The sequence below is a fragment of the Lutra lutra genome, chromosome 2, assembly GCF_902655055.1.
Source record: "Lutra lutra chromosome 2, mLutLut1.2, whole genome shotgun sequence".
NCBI lineage: Eukaryota > Metazoa > Chordata > Mammalia > Carnivora > Mustelidae > Lutra > Lutra lutra.
Window position 1 is genome coordinate 185,144,257 of NC_062279.1, and position 12,745 is coordinate 185,157,001.

Below are 12,745 nucleotides of genomic sequence, written 5' to 3' on the forward strand. Positions count from 1 at the left end.
TGACACAGAGAGAGAGTGAGAGAGGAAACACAAGCACAGGGGAGCTGGAGAAGGAGAAGCAGGCTCCCTGCTGAGCAGGGAGCCCTATATGGGGCTCAGTCCCAGGATGTTGAGATCCTGACCTGAGCGGAAGGCAGAAGTTTAACGACTGAGCCACCCCGGTGCCCTCGGGCTCATTTTCTTAGGAGAGCCTGAGACTCTGAGTAGTGACAGCTGAGACTCATGACATCCCCACCCATCCTTGATTGAGAATATGAAATAGAAAACTGGACTGGCTTTCCCCCATCTCTTGAGGCCGATCCAAGGGAACTGGCAGTGATGACGTGGTGGAAAAGCCTGAAGAAGCGAGAGAAGGATCTTTATTTAGCTTTTCGCTGGGCTTCACAGACCTCATCTCACTTTTTTTAAAAAAAGATTTTACTTATTTGACAGAGGTATCACAAGTAGGCAGAGAGGCAGGCAGAGAGAGAGGGGGAAGCAGGCTCCCTACTGAGCAGAGAGCCCCATGCAGGGCTGGATCCCAGGACCCTGAGATCAGGACCTGAGCCGAAGGCAGATGCTTAACCCACTGAGCCACACAGACCTCATTTCACTTGATCTTCACAATGGTGCAGGGACTTAAGGCAGACAGTGTGCCCATTCACGTACACAGGGAAATGGAGGCTCGGAACCATCACCTGTCTTGACCAGATGACACCATACCTGGAGCCAGGACCGGGGTAGGCAGATTGAGGCACTGCTCTATGCAAATTGCTTAACTCCTCTGACTTTGTTTGCTCATGGGGGCAATCATGCACAAGCCACAGGGTTGCCTTGGGGATTAAATAATACCCTGATTAAATAATGGGGCCCATTTTCAAACGTAGGTACTATACTTAATGTAATTGTGGGACGCAGGTCCCAGTGGCTTTCCGCTTCACAACGCCTCTGCTGGATTTTTTTTTTTTTAAACATCACAGAGCCTTGCTGTACTCCTGGGACTTGCCGAGGACAAGGCCCTTTCTTCAGTCAGGCTGACCTAAGCACAGCCAGCCCTCCCAGCCCTCCCCGAGCCACAGCTGTGTGTTGGAAAGGGGCCGCTCAGGCCCGTAATAAGGAGCAGACCTCCCAACTCTTCGTTCCCTCTCCCTCCCCTCACGTAGGTTTTCAAATTAAAAGTAACTAAAAGCTAAATCCTAAAGAGAAGGAAATGGGGGGGGGGGGGGAGGCCCTCAAGGGCCCTGAGATCGAGGAAGTGGGGCTCTCTCCCTAGGAAAAGGGTGCCCTAAGATCCAGATTTAGAAAGGGTTCAGTCCTACCGCGCCTTTCTCAACTCGGAAGCGTGTAGGCCCACCTGGGCTGGGCCGGGCCACAAAACAGACCTCCGGGTCTCCGGACGTCTGGGCGGTCTGTAAGCAGGCAGCACGGTTAGGGACCTTAGGAGCATTTGAAGCTGGTCGCCTGCCCACAGGGAACTGCTATCTGCTTCTTCCTAGACCCAAATCTCTGGACAGAAAGACCCAAGGAACCCAAAAGAGACGCTGCACCTTTAGCCAAACAGTAACCGCCAAGGAGAGGAGATGTGCGGGAACCCCTGGACAGACAACTCCAACCCCCAAGTTACACATGCTGGTCTGGACCCTCCTGGAGAGCTCTTCCTCTTTTTCAAAAGTTGAGCCTCTCTGCATACTGAGCATGCAAAGAGGCTCAGAGCCAGCTTCCAAGCCTCCGCCGGCCAGTGCAGACCCAGGAGGCAAGGGCGGAGTCCTCGCCGCTCTCCCTCCCTCTCCCCGCGGGGACCCCACATCTGTGCGCCACATCCACACGCCTCGTCGGAGCCTTCCCTAGGAAGGTCCCTTTGCGGGGCCAGGGAGGCGGCTCTTCCAGGCGCAGGCAAGTAGCGAAGGGGTGGAGGGAGGAAGGGGTGGTTAGCGCCGTTTTCTTCTGCAAACCGCCAAACGGTTTGCATTTTCAAATTGCGAACCTAGAAATGCGCCCCATTCCATCAATTTCATTTTGGGGAGGGGGGATCACAAGTTTTTTAAACTGTGATTTGCACAACGAACGGCTTGGAGAACTGCTACAACCCAAGTCTTCTAAAGCAAAAGGACCTTCTGAATTCTCGAAGGAAGCCAGAATTGGGGGCGGAGCCGTAGAGCAGGGGAGTAGAGCGAGGAAACAAAACCCCAGCTCAGCGGGGAACGCCCACGAGAGCCAAAGGTGCGCCTCCCAGAGCTGGGGCCGGGGTTACGGAGGAGTGGGGGGCCGCAGGCTCGAGCCCGGGAGCAGGGAGGGGGAGATTTTGTTTTGCTTTCAGGGACCATTTTGTTTTGGTTGTGCGAAGTTCGTAAGGCCCTCTTTTTGATGGTTGGCTCTACACATCTCTTTTCTACCCTTGCACCCAATGTCGTGTCGCCTCCGGGCCTGGACGAGCGAGGCCACGCCAGAACGGCCGTGCTCCCTGCGACTTTCCCCAACTTCTCGGCCCAGATCAATTCTGGAGTTAGGCCTCCTTCCCAGAGGGCCGCAGCACCCCCCCCCAACCCCCCGACTCGCGGTTTGGGGAGAAAAGACTCATTTTTAACCTCATGATGATTCCTCAAGGGAAAAACACAAGAGGTTAAAAATAAAAACCCGGTTTGGGCTGGGACCTTCGCACAGCTGCCCACGTCGGCGAAAGTCACCCCTCGGCGCGCACCGGGTGGCCTGGTCCCCCGCGGTGCCAGGGGCCGAAGCCCGGGGAGAGGAGAAAGGACCTCGCAGTCCGCCTTGGCCAGCGGCACTTTTTGCCCGCGGCGGCTCCAGGACCACCCAGGACCCCGGGCGCCCAGGGAGCAATCTGGAAAGATCTTAGAACAACAAGGGAAGAGAGCGGCTCGCTTCCCCCGCTTCCATTCCTCCCACCCGCCCCGCCGGCTCCCGGGCTGACTACGCGGCAGACCGGTCCAGTCCCGAGGCTCGGACCCGCAGCGGAGGGAGAACGGCAAGATTCAAACCCGCCTATGAGCCGTGGGAGGCGCGGGTGGATGGTGGCTGCGGGGGCTGGGATGGTTTTAAGGCACCAACCGCCTCTTTTCGAGGGCCTGCAGGCCCGAAGTTGCTCCCGACCACTGGGTTTATTTTGCTTTTGCCGGGGACGCAGATGTTGACCTCTCCATCTTCGCTCGGCCCAGACTCGCCGAAATCACCTCCCCCCGCCCCCCAACCATTTGCTTCCCTGCGCCACCCCCCACCGGTGCGCTATCCCGGGAGTCAGCATCCCAGTCCTTTAAACCTTCTGGAATGTAACACATGGAAACCTTTAGCAAATGTTTGTTAATGATCATAACAAAGGCATCATTCAAATTAGGCAGGTAATTACTACCAGAAGGACAACTGGGTGCTCGCTGGCTCATCCATTCTCCATGCTTCAAACTCGCGAGGAGTTACGACCCGAAGACGTCCCCGCCCAGCCTGCTTTTCGGGCCCCCTTTAAGCATCTCTGAAATGAACTGTGAAGTTACCGTTTGTGGGCTGGGAGCCCAGGGTTCGGGAGACCCCGGCGCGACGGGCAGGCAGTTTCCCAGAGCAAAGCAGGCCTTCCTGGGTAGGCTGCCTACCTTGCTTCCTACTTTTTAGGGTATTTGATACAAAAACTTAGATCTCAAGTTGTTTTTATTAATAGCCTGAAAGCCAGCACCCACCTTTTCCTATTATTCCGCACTATAATTTCTTTTGGGGGGGGGGTCATGCCTCCCGGTTCATTATCTACAAACATTACGGTATCCTGTTAGCATTCCGAACAAGGGGCTGTTCATATATTTGCCTTCAATGATTTCCTGAAGGAACATGTGGAAGTAATAGTGAGCAGTGCAGTCACCCGAACTGAAGATGCACGAGAGGCGGGCGCGCTGAAGAGCTGGGGGAATGGGGCCCCTAGCCCAGCCCCAGGCGTCTTCCCGAGCCTGACACCCCAGGAGCCCATCCCAGAGCAGTACAGGACCCCACACCTTTCTGTGACCCTCTCCTGCCGGCTCTTCTTGTCCGCTCTCCTGAGGAAGGAGGTTGATGACTGTCCGACGTTCCAGGCTCAACCTGGACGTTGAAACCCTTCTGAGAGTGTGTGTGTGTGTGTGGGGGGGGGGATGGAGGTAAAAAATGACCCCTTCCATCCAACAGAACTCAAAATTAAGAGAAGGCGGGGAAGGTGAATGCGCTCCCCTCCCCCTCCATCTCTTGGAAGCCCAACTTCGCCTGGTCTGGTTCCTGGAGCGTGAGCGCCCCCTTTCCTTCGCGAGCAGAATCGTTCTCTCCCCGTACAGTCTCTTGCCTCGAACTTGGGGATAGGATTTGGGGCTCTGCTCAACCCCAGGGCATCGGTAAGCTCCGTCCCTTGCGGCGGGAGGGAGCACGGGGAGGCAAACCTCCCCTGAACGAGGAGGTGGCAGATTTGTTGTGGACGATTCCTCAAACGCCCAACCCTGAGCCTTTTTGTGTGAGTGATAGAAGCCAGGGCAACCTCGCCCAGATTACCCCGAAAACAAAGACACTACAAGATAAGTGGCTCCGAGGGAGTAAAGGTCATTCTCTTGGCGAACGTTCCAAACCTACGCAGACCCTCGGTTCTTTGTACCTTCTTTCAAACCCGTTTTCAAAGCAAAACAAAACAAAACCAAAAACAAAGACCATCATCTTCATATGGGACTCAAGAGTTTGCCTAATCACATTAAGGGATTAGCAACTACCCCGCACTTTCCCTAAAAGACCCCAAGTTGTAAAGACGCAACCGGTTGGAGACCTCTCCGGGAAGCCCCCTGTCTAGCTGGGCTAAAAATTTCTACAGAAGGGACGTTCTCCACTCCAGATGTATACTCTTTCTGGGTATTAAGTGAAATTTCACAAGTTCTTTTTCTTTTTCTCAAAGAGCATGCAGAGCAACATAGCAGCGTAGGAAAATAACCCCCTAAACCACGAGGCGAACTCATTCTGGAAATGAAGGGCAGTTTGTATTTTCACGAACCTCTTTCCCGGCAGAATATCAACACCTCCCCCTTCCACCACCCCCACCCCATCTGGTCTGCTCCCCGCCCCCCAGTTGTTGTCGAAGTCTGGGGGTTGGGACTGGACCCCCTGATTGCGTAAGAGCAAAAAGCGAAGGCGCGATCTGGCTGCGTGGAGATTCAGAGCGCACGGAGTTCGAGAGAAACTTTTATTTTGAAGAGGCCAAGGGGGGGGGGGAGCTTCATTTCCTGACAGCTCTTTACTAAGAGCAAATGATTAGTTTTAGAAGGATGGACTATAACATTGAATCAATTACAAAACGCGGTTTTTGAGCCCATTACAGTTGGAGCTAGAGGGAGAAAAACAGAGGAGGGGACTCCAGGAGAGGACTGAAAACCGTGGACACTTTTAACTCCATATGTAGGATTTTCATTACGAATTGACATAGGAGGAGAAGGTAAGAAAGGAGAAAAAAAAATGATTTTTGTCTCTAAGAGAAGTTCCTTATCAGGCCCTTTGGGCTCAAAGAGAAGAAACTTCACTCAAACTTTGGGCGATGAGGAAAAAAAAGTTGAATTCCAGCTATGTGTCCTGAGAGTCATTTATGTTTAATAAACTTCACTTGGAGGAAAGATTACCAAGAGCTAGAAGGTCTAGGGATTTGAAAAAAAAACACATTTTCCAGACCTATTTTTAAAAGCAGTGTTTTTCTAACAACTCTATAGCCTCCCAACGAAATTGTTTAGGCTTACATTTTTGAGGTTTCTTTTGGGGTTGGGGGTGGTATTCGTGTATACTGGGACGAGCACCAAGTAATGCTGGGAGTGGGGGCAGAGGTGTTTGCCCTCTTCTTGGCAGTAGGTCCTGGAAGGCGACAGGTTTTTAATGAGTATTTTCATTCCTCGCCCGCGGTTTGGCGGGACAGCGCTGCAGCGGGTGGCGTGGAGCGCGGCTGGAGGGCTGGGGGAGGCGGAGGGAGAAGAGCGCCGAGTGGGGCGCGGAAGGGGTTGCGAGGGGCGGAGGCGTGAAGGGCTCGGCTGGAGGGGGCCGGACCTCCGGTGCCAGCCGGGGGCACATGGCGCCGGCCGAGGGCGCGTAATTACTGGACGGCGCAGAGCGCGGGGTGCGAGCCGGGGCCAGACACAGCACAACCGGGGCGGCTGCAAGACGAGCAGAGGGGGCGCAGACGGGGGCGAGGGTTTGGGGGGGCTCCCCAGCCGTTTGCGGGATCAGTGAAGTGTGAGGGAGAGCGGGCGCCAGTCCCGCAGTGCGCTGGGGTTGCGCGCCCGAGTGCGGGGGCGCGGGCGGGCAGGCGGTCTGGAGTAATGACAAACACATTTGGCCCCGAGTGAAGAAGTCGTCGTCGCCTCGCATTCCAGTAAGTGGGTTTGAGGAATTTCGTACTGCGCTCCAAGGGGCCCTCATTGTGCGCTGTGGTCCCCACCCCCACTCGTCTCCGCGCGTCCCCTATCTTCGGTGGAATCTTTTTTTTTTTCTTTTAATTTTTTATTTGCAAAGCCTGGGATTCTACTGCTGCCCAGTCCCGGTCACAGGAAGGAAAGGAGGAGGATCGCCGGAAAAGTGCAGAATTTTTCTTAGGGGAAGTTAGGGAAGACTCGGAACGGAAAAACTTGGTTCCCAGGTAAGAGAAAGATGGTAGGCGAACCGGCCTCGTCACCTTCCTCCGGGCACCTGAGTTCAAGACCGCCCCCCTCTTTGCGTGTCCCTTTCCTCGCGTGGCACTCGCCGCCTGCACTCGCCCTGCGCTGCTTCAGCCTCTCCAGTGCCCCGATTTCACTCTTTGCTCTGGCCTCCTTGCCTGCTTCGGAGCCCTCTCCTCGCGCCCCTCCTTCCTCCTCGTCTATCCCCGTGGAAGTCGGCTTTTACCTGTGATATTAACTTCTCCCGGTTGTGCCGGGGAAACGGGCGGCGTCGGTTTGGCTCGGAAACAACTGGGATCAGCGGTTCTGTTCGGAAAGGGTCGCAGCCCGCTCAGAGCCAGAGGGGCCCGAGTACCACTGCCCCGGGGGCCGGGAACCGGGCCGCCTGGCCAGGTGTTGCCAGTGCTGCCAGCGTCCTGGCCAAACGTCTCCGACGGGAAGAAGTGCTGGGCCGTCTGTCTGTTGGCTGCGCGTCTTGCCAGCAGCCAGAGCGCCCGTCCCTCTCTCTGCTTCCCTAGCCCTGCTAAGACCTCAGGATTGCGGAACGAGTGCTTGGAAGAACTTGCCACCCACTCCATCTGCCAGGGTGAGAGGCAAACCCGGGCTGGAGAGGGAGTGTGGATGGCCTTTATCAGGTCCGGACTGCCCCGAGCCCGGCCCAGCTGCCTGGAAAAGCCCCGGGCTGCGCCGTGTGGGAAATGGATTTTTGGCTCCGCAGCCGAATTGCTCAACGTTTTGGACCGACTCGTCTCGCCGCAATCGCTCGCGACCAGAACTAGGCAGCTTTTTAGGGCAGGGAGATATCCAGAGCACACGGACAGGACAGTCAGCCGCACAGCTCACGGGACTAGCACTCCTCAGCCCAGCGAGCGTCCGGGCTGCTGGAGGGCAGGGAGAGCCACTCCGGGCTTGCCGCCTCAGCCGCAGCCCTGGTGGCTCCGGCTTTAACATCTCCCACCCTTCACCCGCCTCTGACACACTCGGACCCTGGCGCTTCTGCTTTGCATCCCTTCCCAATTTTCTTTTCCTTTTGGTTTCCTCCTCCTTGGTTTCCTTCTTTACACTCTCCTATGATAAAGGGGTCCTTCCTCCGCTCCCCGACAGGCGAGAGCCCGTCCATCCCCGTTTTGACACCCTGGTCAGTCCCGGCTTCGAGTCTCTTACACAGTGTTGTTTTTGGTTTGACCCAAGTGTGGCTTGGGTGAGTCCCCACAGCGGGGGTGGAGGATGGGGGGGTGGGGCTGGGGCTGGGGCTGGGGGAGGGGCCGCGAAGGAGTGGGTAGCTGACCTTCGGGCCTTGCACCAGTCCTTGTGGACCGAGAGCAACTCGAAGCAGAACCCCGGCTCCCGGCCCCAGGTCGCTTTCTTCCTGGGGCGCGGACTGGGGAGGGGTGCAGGGGGAGGGGCAACGGGCCGGGCTTTCCAGCTGCAAACTCGTCTGGCGCCGAGGCGGGTCCGTTTTGTGCCTCCTGGGGACCGGCCGTGGGCGGCGCGCAGCGCCTGGACGCGTCCTGCAGACGTGGTGGCCAGCGCCTTCCTGCAGACTCCAGCGGGTGGGACTCCCTCTGGCCTCCGGGGAGCTGCGACAGGGCTGCGTGTTGCTGATGGACGAGTGGCAGTTCTGGGGGAGAAGCTAAAGCCTGGTCGGTGACGGAAAGGTGCGGCTCTCAGCGTTCCTTGAGTCTGGCTTCGAGAGGCCCTCGAGCAGCATCAGCCGTCGGGGCGCGAGGGGGTAGGTCCCGCGCGGGATGCAGGCTCCGGGCAAATTGCTTTTCTCTGCTGCGCCCTGGTCCGGGCTCTGCCGCCGCATGTCTTCTTCTGAAGTGGCTCTGCGGCGATTCCTTTGTTTAAAACGGAATTTTAATTCCGGGAGAGAGCCGGGAATCTGTTGGAAAATAGGTTGGAGTAGCTAAAGAGGACCTCGGGTTTGGGGCGCTCCCCTCCCAGCCAACGGCAGTCCTCCCCTTCCCGGAGAAAGGGAAGCGAGGGCGCTCGCGGGCGCGAGAGTGTACTGGGCAGCGGGGACAGAAGCGACCACGGGGGGGGGGGGGTGTGTGTGGCAGGGGGAAGGTTCGGTTCTTTAAAGACGAGGAGGGGTCGCAGTCTCAGCGCCCCGCGGCCTCCTCTGCCATGTGGTTGCCGGCGACCGTGCGGCTCCTCGGGCCCATAGGAGGCGCTGGCGCGCGGCTGTAACCCTAACCCCCGCCGCTCTCCCTCCACCCCTCCCGGCCCCCTCTCAGGTCTCCGCCGAAAACAATGCAAACGCCCAGCGTCGTGCTCCGGGCGCCGCGGTCTCGCCGCTCTGAGGCCGGGAGTGCGCCGGTAGGGACCGCTCAGCTCCGACCGAGCGGGTGGTCGTCACCCGCCAGCCCCGGCGTGACAGAGCCGCCGAGGGCGTGGGGGCGGCGGGGAGGGAAGCGGCCGGCGCGGGTTCGTGTGCGGCAGCGGGGCAGGAGGCGGGACCGTGCGGAACCTCCCCGGCGAAGGTGGTCGGGCTGCCGGGCCCGGCGGCGCTGTCGGGGACCCGGAGCCGGAGCCGGAGCGGCCGGCGGGCCGGGGAAGATTCGCGGCGCCGCTGCGCCCTCTAGTGGCCGTCCGGAGCGCGCGTCCGGCTCTCCTCCTGCCTCTGGCGCTCGGCGAGGCGGACGCGTCGGAGCGCAGCGCTGAGCCCGAGGGCCCCGGGTCGACCGACCCCGTCAGCTTCGCGGCGGCCCCAGGGCCTCGGATAGACGCCGGCAAGCACGGTGCGTGTGGCTCGGGAGGCGCTCGGGGGGGCGGGAGGGGCGGCGTGCAGGGTTTGGGGATGCGCTGGGGGCGTCGTCGTGATTGAGTATGAGACTAGCGGAGGAGGGCGCAGGGGATGAGGTCCCGGGCGCTTTTGGGGGTAGCCGCCGACTTAGAGGACTCTCACAGGGTCTCCGGGCGCGGGCGGCCCCTGGCTGTTCTAGGACACTACGCTGTTGAGCCACGGGAACAGTCGTTTCCAGTCTGCCCGTGGTTCCCGGCTGCGCGGCCGTCGCGGCCCCCGCCGGGCGGGTTTTGTTCTTCGCCAGGGGTGACAGTGGCCTGAGAACCGATCGGGCTGCCTGGCCAGGGTCACGGCGTCGCAGTCGCCCCCCCCCCGGCGCGGCCCTGGTGGGTTTCCGTCCTGCGGGTGTGCGCCATCCCCGGGGTGGCGAGAGCGTGGGGGAAACAAAGCCCCGGATACCCCGACCTCTTCTCTAGGGGCTTCTCCTGCCGAACCCTCGGAACCTGTGCGGCCTGGCGTGGCAGCGCCGTCTTCCGGGCTCCCGAGGCCCCGCGGCCTAGCCGGCTCGTTCGCAGCGACGGTGCTGGTGGTGCCTGTCCCTCCCCAAATTCTCCCAGGACAGTGGAGCATTTCGGCAACAGTTTGCCTCTTCCTGCTTCCATTCTCTGGGGCTCTGGACTGAGGTCACCGTGACACCTAAAAGTACGATGGGAGAAAGGAAGGGACTGGAAGTTAAGATTTGGGACATTTTAGCACAGAACTTTCAGCTCTGTGTGTGTGTGTGTGTGTGTGTGTCCCCACGGAGCCTGGGACGCGCGTCCTTGGACCAACACTGTCATCTGCTGGCCACACTTGAGAACTGCAACGATCCTCTGGGAATGGGCTTCGCGGAGATTATAAGCAAGTTGTGGCTTGAGGAAGATGCATTCCCTGCCTGGTAGGGCCAGGTGGAAGGTGACGACGCGTTTCTTACTACAAAGCTGCAAAAATCACGGGGCTGATCGCATTTGTTTTGTGGGCTTTTGTGTAGTTTCTGCCTTAGTTTGTCCTTTGCATTTGTGTAGTGAGCAAGCTGCAGCCGTACCACGTCTGACTCTCAGAGCAGATCTGTCCAGAAGCTGAGTGGACATTTGCATATCCCTTTATGAGTGCAGCGCTGGAGTCAGGAGCTTGGTGATCTTGAGTTCAGGTGCACTGTAAGCAACTACACCCAGCTTTGTCTCATTAAGAGTCACCAGTTTGGCGACAATGAAGAGGAAGTCTCGTTTCAGTGTTCCGTGGCGAAGTACCTGGTGCAGAAGAGCAGAAAGGTTTATGGGCTCCGATTGTCCCATAAGATGCTCCCGTGTGAAATACTCCAGCCACCACCCAAGACTGGAACGTCTGATGGAACACAGGGAGATCAGAACGGCAAAACGGCATCTGGTGGGGTGAGGATCCTGGTAAACACACCCTCCGTGAAGTTGCCACCGGTGTCGACCAGCATTTGGATTGCTGGGGCGAGAGCTACGAGACGGGCTAGAACGTTTGTCACAAGAATAAAGTGGGATATGTAATTTTCACAGTTAGAATTAACTTAGAGCTGAAATTAACTGAGCCTCGGAAATCTGAATCTTGAGGTTGTCAGTGGCTTTGGGGACTGTGAGAGAGTCTCCTGTGGCCTTTAATCATGCCAGGGTGGGGTGAAATTCAAGATTCAGCAGCTCTGCGGCGGGATGCATTGAGCCGTTGGCGATCTGGAGGCTAGCTTTGTGGATTTCTGAGAAGGCTAGCCTGCTCTCACTTCTGGAAATAGTGCCCAAGCTCTGTTTACTCTCTAGCTTAGCATGTTGTCTTTGGTTATTGAGTTGCCTTCCAAGGCTCTTCACTTGTGTTTGCAGAACAGGGGTGGAAGCCCATTAAGGACAGAGGGTGCAAACAGATTTCTTTTTCTAATGTGACCGTGTGTGTTGGTTCGAATTAAAACAGCCTGCCTTGATCGTCCAGCAGGCCTTCATCTAAAGTGAGTTTAGATGCTCGTCTTCAGTATGCAGGTGATGAAGGGCAAGTTCAAAGGCCTGTGGGTCTGATTTCCTCAATAAGTAGAAGTTGAAGGAGTTACTCTGACGTTCCTTTCATCTCAGACATTTGGGCAGGGGGTCACCTGGGTGGCAGTCGGTTGAGTGTCCCGCTGACTCTTGATTTCAGCTCAGGTCACGGTCTCGGATTTGTGAGATCCAGCCATGTGCTGAGCACAGAGTCTGCTGGGATTCTCTCTCTTTCCCTCTCCCTCGGCTCCTTCCCCCACTCATGTTCTTTCTCTCTTTCAAGTAAATAATCTTCATAAAACATCTTAGGAGTCTGCAGGACTCCTAGGTCGATATAAAAACCAATGGCTGCAGTTTCTAAAACGCTCTTGACTGAACCGTAACTTAGTCTTTATAATAACGTGGCAAGGCAAGCCAGCAAGTTAGGTGTTCCCGTTCCCTGTAATAGAAGAAGAGCCAGAGGTTCAGAGACTAAGCATCGATATGGGATGAACCTAGTCCGAAGCGATTTCCATTGTACTTCGGAGAGAAGGAATGAGAAAGACAAGGGAATGCCATGGAGGAACTACGGGTCCCTTGGCCTGAGCGAGAACGTGGCACACATCTCTCTCCCCTGTTTGTTTCTCTTAACTCTTGGCCGTGCTGTTTGCGTTGTGGTTATAGAGGATGAAGCCTGAAACCAACTTGTAGCTGGCATGAGAAGATACGATTATGATTTTTTAGCAAAACAGATTTGGATGAAGTCCACTGCTCTCCTTGCAAAGTGATTTGTTCTTGCTGACTCCTTTCTCTGAATCTGTACAGTTACTTGTGTTTGCGCATGTGACTTTTGGATATGCTCCAGGATGGGTGGGTGGGTGGGGTCTACGGATTAAGGGTTTGCATTTACTCCCTGGGTGGAAAAGCCCCAGAAATAACAAGAGCCGGACTCTTCGAGATCCTTGCTACGTGCCCAGTAGGCAAGGAGGCCATCCTCTCCTGTTGTTTTCCATTGCCTCCCTGTAGGGCAAACGCTGCAATTACTCAGGATGAGATTGTCTTGAGTTACAGATGAGTAATGACACGAAACTTCCCAAATACGCCTGGGTTTCTAAAAGCCAGGGAACTACTCTTATCAGAGAAGGGAGTTGGAAGTCTTCGGCAAATACATGTTGATTCTCAGTGTTGGGATCGTTATCGCTGGCTCTCAGGTCTCGCTTTCATTGCCCACGTAGCTTGTCACTAAAGATTCCTCCCTGGCATCAGGGTCGCTGTATCTGCAGGCACAGAAGGAAAGCTGGTGGGGCTGGCCCAGGGCAAAATGCTCCTCAGAGCCCTTCTCCTAAGCTCGGGAATGCTTTAAAGATGCA

At 56.8% G+C, this 12,745-nt stretch overlaps 1 protein-coding gene across 7 annotated transcripts in view; it reads left to right on the forward strand.

Annotated features, from left to right (window-relative positions):
- The first annotated feature begins 1,853 nt into the window (after positions 1-1,853).
- PDGFRA (platelet derived growth factor receptor alpha) overlaps positions 1,854-12,745 on the forward strand; it is a 46,241-nt gene continuing 35,349 nt past the window's right edge. For 2 of the 7 annotated variants that reach the window (XR_007125326.1, XM_047719275.1), the window contains exon 1: positions 5,248-5,416. The gene's annotated coding sequence lies outside the window, so the exon portion shown is untranslated. Of the gene's footprint in view, positions 1,873-5,247; positions 5,417-6,477; positions 6,602-8,151; positions 8,353-9,209; positions 9,365-12,745 lie in introns of those variants that run through there. The other 5 variants (XM_047719279.1, XM_047719281.1, XM_047719276.1 and 2 more) reach the window with 5 other exon arrangements.